This window comes from Panthera leo, chromosome B2, assembly GCF_018350215.1.
Source record: "Panthera leo isolate Ple1 chromosome B2, P.leo_Ple1_pat1.1, whole genome shotgun sequence".
Classification (NCBI taxonomy): Eukaryota; Metazoa; Chordata; class Mammalia; order Carnivora; family Felidae; genus Panthera; species Panthera leo.
The window spans coordinates 75,740,287-75,751,035 of NC_056683.1; positions in this window are offsets into that span (position 1 = coordinate 75,740,287).

Consider the following 10,749-nt stretch of genomic DNA (forward strand, 5'->3'; position numbering starts at 1 on the left):
GTGAATAGGCAGTACGTATGCTGCACAAACTCTAGTTGTCTTTTTATATCTCACGTGAAGAAAATTCTGCATTAAGTTTCCCCATCTTCCCCGGAGAGTGTCTTCTTAACCCATCTAATGGAAGTAAAGCAAGAGAAACAATCTCATTCACCAGTAAATGATTATCCGGGTACTGCACCAAGGGTGGGGAAGTAGAGCAAGAAGAAAGGAGTGAGGGTGGCGGAGTGACCCCAGGCAGGAAAGTTGCCACTGATCCTGCAAACCACCTTCCCTGTTTCAGACTTAATAACTGCTCTTCCCTAAGCAAACCTTGTCAAAATGAATTACAACGTGTATACTCCCCAGAAAATACCCTGTTTGTGTCTGCCTAATAGAAGGGAAACACCCTGAGGCCTGGGTCATCGCTGAGTGATTATACAATAAGACCAATTGCTTGGAGGACAGAAGGAGAACTGCAAAGGTGTTCATAAATGAGTTGCCTGACAGAGTCACACAGAATTAGTCAGCTTTTAGTGACCATAGTGACCACAGAGTCATGACCTACTCATAATAACCCTCCAGAAGCATCATCCACACAAGAGGTGAACTACATACTGAAGAAGCTATTATGTCCATTGCCCACGATCCATACTTCTTTGAGGACATGCACTACTTTCTGCTTTGCAGAATTTCCTGGAGCTTTGCTGTCCAACATGGTAGCCACTAGCCACATATGGCTATTTAAACTTGAAATAATTAATATGGAAGAAAATTTAAAAATCAGTCCTTCATCATATTTGCCTCACTTGAGGTGCTCAGTAGCCACATGTAACTACTGTATGGGACAATGCAGATAGGTAACATTTACATTATTACAGAAAGTTCATTGGACTATTTGAGTATTCTGTTCTAGAATACTCATCCCCCATTTTTCCCAGTCCTCCAGGCCTTTGTCAAACAGAGCCTCACCTCACAGCTTTCCTTGATCCCTCTCCTCCCACTGCCACCATATAATCTTAATCACATCTTCCAATGTTCCCTTGGAACTTGGTATTACCTCTTGGTACTCTTGATACTACCTCTATTTTAACATTTACTGTATTGTGTCTTGACTGTGTATTTGCACATGTGACCCGGTGATGAGGCACCCCCAAAAGAATAAATTTTTCTTGCTCATCATCACATTTCTAGCAGCAGAATCAGTCATGTGGCAAATGCTTAACAAATTCTAAGTCCAGAGATGAATGAATGCTTGAACTTCATGTAAATAATCAAACACATGGGTTAAGAACTCAGGATGTCAAAAAAAAAAAAAAGGGGGGTGCCTGGGTGGCTCAGTCGGTTAAGCGTCCGACTTCGGCTCAGGTCATGATCTCTCAGTCCGTGAGTTCGAGCCCCGCATCGGGCTCTGTGCTGACAGCTCAGAGCCTGGAGCCTGTTTCAGATTCTGTGTCTCCCTCTCTCTCTCTCACCCTCCCCTGTTCATGCTCTGTCTCTCTCTGTCTCAAAAATAAATTAAAAAAAAATAAAAATAAAATAAAAAAAAAAAAAAGAACTCAGGATGTCATGCACAACCTTCTCCCTGGGGTTCTGAAAGATGCATCACACACACATGGAAAGTAGAAAAAAAAAAAACAGGCAATTAATACAGAGTACAGTTTTATCAATCTGGGCACATATCTGGTAGCCCCAAAGCAGAGCTATGGTAAAAGATACTTCGTGAACTCAGTAGGGCCTCCTTCTTTATATATATTCTTTCCCCCTATATATTACTATTTCACCCCCAAGCTCTTGGTGGATCTTACCACTAGACTATGAAATCAAGCAAACCAACAAGCCAAAGTACTATCCTAAATTCCAGAGATAAAGGATTCAACAAATAGCAATAAGAAGTATGTGTGTCCCAATATACAGTGACCCACTCATCTAAGATGCTTGCCCCTAAGATGGCACCAGCTGCTGGGTCAACAGCCATCATTATGGTTTCTCTCATACAAAGATTCTCCCCAAAGTGTCCTGGGTCTCCACCAAGAAAGAAAACATTTTTTTTCTTGACAGATCACCCCTAATCCATGGTAGATGGAGAGATCTCTAGGTCCTCTTCTACAATTTTATATTTTTATATTATAAAATAAGTGCTGGGGCGCCTGGGTGGCTCGGTCGGTTAAGCATCCGACTTCAGCTCAGGTCATGATCTCGCCATCCGTGAGTTCGGGCCCCACTTCGGGCTCTGTGCTGACAGCTAAGAGCCTAGAGCCTGTTTTGGATTCTGAGTCTCCCTCTCTCTCTGCCCCTCCCCCACTCATGCTCTGTCTCTCTGTCTCTGAAAAATGAATAAACCTTAAAAAAAAATTTTAAAAAATAAGTGCTTTTTCTAGATGAAATAATGTTTATTACAATATCAACTCACTTGCACAGACATACAACTAATAACTTAGAAGTCAACATGTTAGTAAAACCTAATACAGCAATCCCTTTAAAGCCACTGGGCCCATAACTCCCAGGATACAATATGCCCATCTCTTGTGAAGCCTGGGCTGCTCTATCACCCTGACTATCTCGCTACAATCAACAACACGTCTGTGACTAGCTGGATGACAGGATGTAGAAAGCCTCACTTTCCCCCCTGTTATTTCTAGACTAGACTCTAGGAGGTGCCTGCAACAGAAACAGTCAATTCCTGAAACCATAACTTCAGCCCACTGAAGCTCCATACACTAAATGATCTCCAAGTTGCATGTAACACATTATTCCTGTAGTAGTGTCTCCCCTTTGAATTCACATAACATCATAATAGCTTTCAGAGATATTCATAATAAAATACCTACAGTTTGGGGAGGAGCATCTTATTTAGGTGTTGGCCATGACTCTCTCTTCATACAATTCAGTTCAAGGAGAGGAAGGAATGAAGGGAGGGTGAAAGGGAGGAGGGGAAGGAGGGAGGGAGGGAGGAAGGAAGGAGGGAGGAAGGAAAGAAGGAAAGGATGGAGGAAGAGAGAAGGGGTGGGGAGGAGAGGGGAGGGGAAGGGAATGGAAAGGAATAATAGAAAGAGAGGAAGAATGGAAGGGAGGAAGAAAGGAAAGAAAGAAGAGAGGAAGGGAGGGAAGAAGCAAAGAAGGAAGGGAGGGAGAAAGGAAGAAAAAAGAAGGAAATAGAGAGAGGAAAGAGGGAGAGAAGTATTCTTTACCCTATCTTTTTATGAGGAAGCTACAGTCCTCTGTGTCTTCATTAATAATGGCAAATGGCAGCTCACCAGGCAAAACCTCCAGACTTACCAAATTTGAGGTCCCATTCTAGGCTTACAAAATGCATTCATTATTTTATTCATTTATTGACACATTTATTCATGTATCCACTCCTTCATTAATCATTTTTTATCTTTACCATATGCTGTGGCAAAAATAAATGAGATACAGCTCCCTCCCTCACAGATCTCCCATTGTAGCTGAGCTAGTTGACCTACATGAAAAGCATATGTTGAGGTATATTCCTTTAAAAGAAGAATGCAAAGTACTGTGACAGTATTTTAGAGGGAAAGTTTATTTCTACTGGGGAAAGGAAAATGGAAGGAATGTAAATTATTGAAGTTTCATTGAAGAAAGACTAGAGTAAGTTTTGAATAATGAGAATGTAGGTTTGAAGGACATTCAGGACTGAAGGAAAAACATGAGGAACGACAAGGAAGTTTGAAAATGTCTGATGTCATTGGAGACTACCACCAAATTTGCTGAATATCTTGTCCAAAGCTTGTGGATGAGTCAACATGGGTTACCTCTGAAGGTCACTTGCTTCTCCAAAACTATCCTACTTGGTCTCTTAGGATCTTCTGGCTCTAAATTGTTATATTTCCTTAAGGTAAAACGGAGCAGATAGCAGACATTTAAACATATACCATTTCCAGTTCCTTTCTTCCCCACACACCAAGGTTATCACATTTGGAAAAACAAAATGAGCAGAAGCTATAAGGGACCCACCATGATGTTTGTTCGTTCTGAGCCAATCTTCCCTAAGGCAAGGCACTACTGGAAGCATGTAACATTCCTTGATAGATGTTCCTTTAAGATTCTCTTTATTGTTGCTGAGTGAGAGATTCTATTTTGTTTGAAAAATGTAGTTTAACTAATTTTCTCTTGAAATTCATTTAGACAAATTAATAAAAAGGAATCTGCAAATGTCCTGCAATCCATTTCATCAAATGCCTTCAAGAAAAATGTGCAGGAGTTTTCCAAAACCCTAAACAAGCAAGGTTTTCCCTTCCTGCTATTAATAGAGAAATATCTTATTACAGTTCTATAAACAGAGCCAAATTGAAAAAATTGCATTTAAATGATGTTAGGGTTTCCAAAGAAAACCACAAAACAAACTCCAAGTTAAGGCGATAATGCATCCCTGTTGTACCTTGGCACAGGAGCAAGCATTTTGCAGTGACCATCTGGGATATGTAACATCATAATAAGGGCAAGGGCACCAACTCATAGAGAAGCCAAGAGGCAACACTTTTTTTCCTGCCAACTGTGATATATTCTAGTATGAAGGTTTTTCCAGGAAACCAACATTTCAACTTTTACAAGACATTTGAAGACACCAAAAGTTTTTTCACTGCTATACCCCAAATATTTAATGCCAAGCAAATAGAAGATGCTCAGTAAATATTTATTGATTAAATAAAAATTGAGAGTGCAAAACTTTTTCTATGATAATAAAAATTTCATGATGCTTTGGGATCCTTTAACCTTACCCTTAAGACCCTGAAGGATGTAGGGGTTCCTGGGTGGCTCAGTCGGCTAAGCATTAAGACTTTTGGTTTCGGCTGAGGTCATGATGTCATGGTTTGTGAGTTTAAGCCCCACATCAAGCTCTGTGCTGACAGTGTGGAGCCTGCTTTGGATAATCTCTCTCTCTCCCTCTCTCTGAATAAGTAAGTTTTTAAAAAAGACACTGAAGGATATATCATTATCTACCTAAGAACACTCCAGGTGTGTTGGGAGGAGGTGTAATTTAGCAAATACTATTAAATTTGTAAACCCAAAAATCACTTTAAAATGCTACTACTACTATTTCTACTAACAATGTGAAAAGGAAAATTTTAAAAGTTCATTAAAATGTTTTGGCCCTCACACTAAAAGCACAAGCAACAAAAGAAATAAATAGGTAAATTGGATCTCTTCAAAATTAAAACCTTTTGCAATGCAAAGGACATCATATGTAAAGCTAAAAGACAAAAAGACAGCCCATGGAATGGGAGAAAAATATTTGTAAATCATAGATCTGATGACTCTAAAATCTAGAATATATGAAGAACTCCTATACCTCAACAGTTAAAAGACAACCCAATTAAAAATGAGTAAAGGATCTAAATAGGCATTTCTCTAAAGAAGATACACAAATGGCCAATAAAGCACAGGAAAAGATATTCAGCATCATCAGTCATCAGGGAAATGCAAGTCAAAACCACAACGAGATACTACTTCACACCCAGATGGTTATAATCAAAAAGACTGATAATAACAACTGTTAGTAAGGATATGGAGAAATTGGAACCCACACACATTGCTCGTAAGAATGTAAAATGGTGCAACCACTTTGGAAAACAGTCTGGAAGTTCTATGAAACATTACAGCAGGACCCAGCAATTTCATTCTTAGGCATATACCCAAAAGAAAGGAAAACATATGCCCACATAAACACTTGCACACAAATGTTTTAGCAGCATTATTCCTAACAGCCAAAAAATGGAAACAAGCCAATGTCCATCAGATGAATGATAAATATAATGTGAAAAATACCTACAATGAAATACCGTTTAGCAATTTAAGATATTTAAATATTAATCCATGCTACAACACGAATGAACTTTGCAAACATTGTAAGTGAAACAAGTCTGTCACAAAGGACCATATATTGTATGTGGTCCATCCATTCACATTAGATGTCCAGAACAAGCAAATCTATAGATAGAAAAATAGCTTAGTGGTTGCCTAGGACTTTGGGGTAAAGAAGGGGTAGAGGGAAAGGTGGGGTGATTGTTAATTGGCACAGAGATTTTCGCAGGGTGATGAAAATGTTCTAAAATTGATTGTGGCAATGGTTGCACAACTCTGAATATACTAAAAACCATTGAATTTCTCACTTTAAATAAGTGAATTGTATGGCTTGTGAATTGTGGCTCAACAAAGCTGTTATTCAGAAAAATATTTCGCCCTTATTAAGTTATTCTAGGACCTGATCACTATAATGTAAAATGTGGACACAGGATGTGTATGAAGATCCAGCCTTGTATAAATTCTATGAATTAGAGAATAATCAACTGTTTTATATTATTGTATGTGAGTCTCAGCATGAATCAAACCCTTCAAAAAGACACATTCAAGTGTTTTCTGGATGATGATTTAAATTTATTTTGAATGTACTTGAAATGATCTCTAGATATTTTACTACTTATTCCAAATTGAAATAATTTTATGCCATTCAATAAGAGCATCATGAAAAAGAAATTTTATTAACATCTTTTTCTGTTCACTGTAAAGTAGCAAATACCTTAAGTTCAGATTCTTTCAAATACTAAAACATTAAAGTATGCCCTACATATTATAACTAACAAAGGATAGTTCCATTTAAAAGGTAAATTCTAAGTAATCCAATAAATTTAAAGTAATCCTGCCAGGGGCGCCTGGATGGCTGAGCGTCCGACTTCGGCTCAGGTCATGATCTCGCGGTCTGTTGAGTTCAAGCCCCACGTCGGGCTCTGTGCTGACAGCTCAGAGCCTGGAGCCTGTTTTGAATTCTGTGTCTCCCTCTCTCTCTGACCCTCGCCCGTTCATGCTCTGTCTCTCTGTCTCAAAAATAAATAAACCTTAAAAAATAAAATAAAATAAATAAAATAAAATAAAATAAAATAAAATAATCCTGGTTATGGTATGTTCTTTGTAAAAATAGATATACACAAATATGTATTTTTTTCCAAAAGACCTATATAAAGATATATTTTTATAAAACTATTTTCCTATTATACAGCTGAATGTTTTCTATAAACTGTCATATGAATTTAAAACTGAAAGGAACAGTAAAGTTCCTCATTTCGGCTACCCCTTTCACACATAAAAAAACTGAGATCTGAGGTGATGAAGTTTTTGTCCAAAATCATGACTGGGAAGTCCATGGTTTGAAACCAAGCTCCCTAATTCCCAAGGAATGATGTTCTCACCATATCAAAATTCCAAAAAAAAAGAAAATTTATTATTTGAAAGTCTACCAGCATGTAGAAGGACACTATGTTTATATATGTCTTGGATGTTTTTATGCTTGAATATCTATTATTTGCTCATTTCCATCACTAATGTTTTTAAGCTTTGAGCTCTTAGAAGGTTGCATTCATGTATGTCTACCTAACTGTTCACATAGTCAACCTTACTCTCAACTCAGCATGTATTTTTTAAGTTTATTTTGAGAGAGAGAGAGAGAGAGAGAGAGCACACAGGGGAGGGGCAGAGAGAGAGGGAGAGAATCCCAAGTAGGCTCCGTGCTGTCAGCACAGAGCCCAATGCGGGGCTCTAACTCACAAACCATGAGATCATGACCTGAGCTGAAGTCGGACACTTAACCAACTGAGCCACCCAGGCATCCCTCAGCACGTATTTTACAGAATGACTGACAATCAAGGATATTAAAACATAATGTGGTAATAACTTAATAAAATTATTTAATTTCCAATGGAAAGCTTTAGAAAACCTCCATGTAAATGAGTCAATAAACTCCCCATGAGGAAACCCGGCATGGTTGCACTTTGAAAGGATTCTTTACAAACCTGTCTAATTAGAGACAGCATCAGCATAGCATCCACCAGCTCTGCCATGACTCCTGAAAGAAGCTCATGAAATGATTATTTTTAATGGCTTTACACCAAGTTTGGTTAGAGAGCCTTCTCCTTGCACCTTCCTCTTCCCTTCCAAATCTTTCCAGAATTGCCCTACTCCAAAAATTGCTCTTTTCTTCTAATCAAACTTCTGGCTACCTCCAAAGCTTATGTTTATCTAATTCATAGTGAGGTGCAAGTTGCTGATTTAGGTTTAAATCTGGGGAGTGATGTCTCAAGAAGAATTCACATTTTTTTAAAATGTTTATTTATTTTTGAGAGAGAGAGAAAGAGAGCGGGGGAGGGACAGAGAGAGAAGGAGACATAGAATCTGAAGCAGGCTTCAGGCTTTGAGCTGTCAGCACAGAGACCAATGCAGGGCTGGAGCTCAAACTGCAAGATCATGACCTGAACCGAAGTCGGGTGCTCAACCAACTGAGCCACCCAGGCACCCCGAGAGGAATTCACATTTTAAAGTGAGGTTTCTTTTGCTCAAAATTCCATTAATTAATGTGAAGAGTGAGGGTGATCCTTTGCTAGATCAGCAACCTTGTGCTCCAATCTCTTCTGGGGACTGTGGAAGTCTCCTGACCCCCTACATTCCAGAAATCAGGGGTCAGCAAGTGGGTGCCCTGCTTGTGAAAAGCTGTTGACCTCTGGGAAGGAGCTTGTATAGAAGCAAGTGTTAATTTTCAAAATGTGACTGGCTGTGATAGCAGCAGCATCACCTCATCACAATGTCCCTTGGAATGTTTTCCAGTCAAGGGGTCTAGAAGTGATCTGTCATCACTGGTCAGTGGTAAAAGCGCCTCATTCTTGTATGCTTGCCCTTCTCCCCTAGACCAGAAACAAAACATACCACCATGTCCTTCTCTTCTTACATTTGAATTTTCATGTGTTCAACATTTGTCAGGGCTTCACCTTCAATGACATGGTCAGGGCACCAAGAAATTATATTTAACATATGAAAAATGAATGCCAGACCCATTTTGCCATGCCTTGTAATCGAAAGCTACAAAATTTGTGTTTGGGGTGTTCATATGTGTGCTTGTTCTTGGAACAACATTTATAGACACTTTAAATGATTACCCTCCAAAGTCGTAAAAGGGTTTAGTAACACACTTTAATATATAATTTCTTAAGCACTTTTTTAATAAAATACAGATATATAATTATAATTATCAATGCATGTATGTCATTTAATATAATGATAAAAGGCTAGTCTTTGAAGTGACATGGTGATTAATATTTACAGTAAAGCCTAAAGGAAACAGCAATTTGTACAATATTGCTAAATCAAAAAAAATTAATAAAAAATTCTACTCGTATTGTGGTATCATTTCATATCACCAACAGCAAAAAGGAAAATGCTCTCCCTATTAGTATATATGGGGATGGATCATTAATTAATTTCCATGTCTTCTTAAGATAGAAAACTCTTGTTCTTGAACTGTACTAAGCATTAAGGCTGGGATGTACTCATGAGGACTTTTCCTAAATCTCTGTCAAGCAATCAACACCACACACAAACATCTTATACAGATCTACCTACTGGAAATAGTTTGTGTCCCTTCGTGCTAATCTTCAATTTAAAAATCAATACTAATTTGATGAATTGTTACAGAATCCATGGGGAAATTTATCAACATCCATAAACAGAGTCATATCCTGTGCAACTACTTTTCAAATAGTTATCAGCCTAAATATTTAACAGCCATGTTGTGTTAAAGTAAAGAAGCAAATCAGGAACTACACCCTTTCCCCATCTAAACTAGGGAAGAGTTAAAGCAATTCTGTTTACAAATGAAAGGAAATCACACTGCTTTAGCTTGACAAATATATGAAAGGTCGTTAATGAGTCAAGGAACAGACGTATTACTTTAGTTTCTCAACAGACAGATGGTAATGCTCCTCACCATGCATTCTTAGCCTTTCTGATTCATCTCATAATGTGCTATCGAAGTTACTTGTTTTGAAATCTTCAACCATGTATACATTATTTTAGGGATTTTTCAAAAACTAATTCTGTTTTCATTTTTCCAGTTTTGAGGTCGAAAATGCTGCTGAGGTTAAAAGTTTTATAGATCCTTTATCATAATTAGTATCTTCCTCCTTTATCCTGTAAGAGGGTCTTTATAGTAATGGGCTTTGGCCTTTGCACTACAACCCCCAAAAGACAGATTGCTGGAGATAACCCCCTGAAATTCCTCACAGTGTTATTTAATACCATAAAAGCCTAGAATCTGTTTCAGGAAAGACTCAGAGAAACAAAGTTAAGGAGGAAGGGAGGTTTCAATTTGTAGGAGTTACGAGACGTAAATAAGTAGCATAAATGCCTTTTTCCTTATAGACCATGGATCAGGAATCTCAAAGCAAAATGGAAAAAATATCCTGAATGAAAAACCACACTATAAAAATCTAAGGGACAGCTGACAACATTATTCCTCTTGATTTAAAAAGACAGACACTTCTCATTTGAATCAAAGAATTTGAGGTGGATTTATTTTCTTTTTACCATTCCACTCATATCATGTGTTCCTTCCCTGGCAAAAACTGGAATCTAAAAATGTTTACTAGAACATTCTTTAACGGTCTACTTAAACGAAATAAAATGAGCAAAAAACCCAAAATACTAGAAATTTATTCTCTGCAGATGAGTAAGTACCTCTTATATACCCAATGGAAAGTGAAAAGAAAGTACAAGCCTCTCTTCCACTTTACTTAAGTGAAAAATTATCATAGGTCATGGATTTTTACAGAACCAAGGTCATCTACTATCTGTGACAAACAAGAGCAAGCAAGAACACAAAAGCTAATCCTTCATGATTACAAATACCTCAGAACTAATACCAAGACCTCAACTGGCTTTTGCATTTTAGGTTCTCACATTGTGCCCAAGAATAACAGAAATCACAAG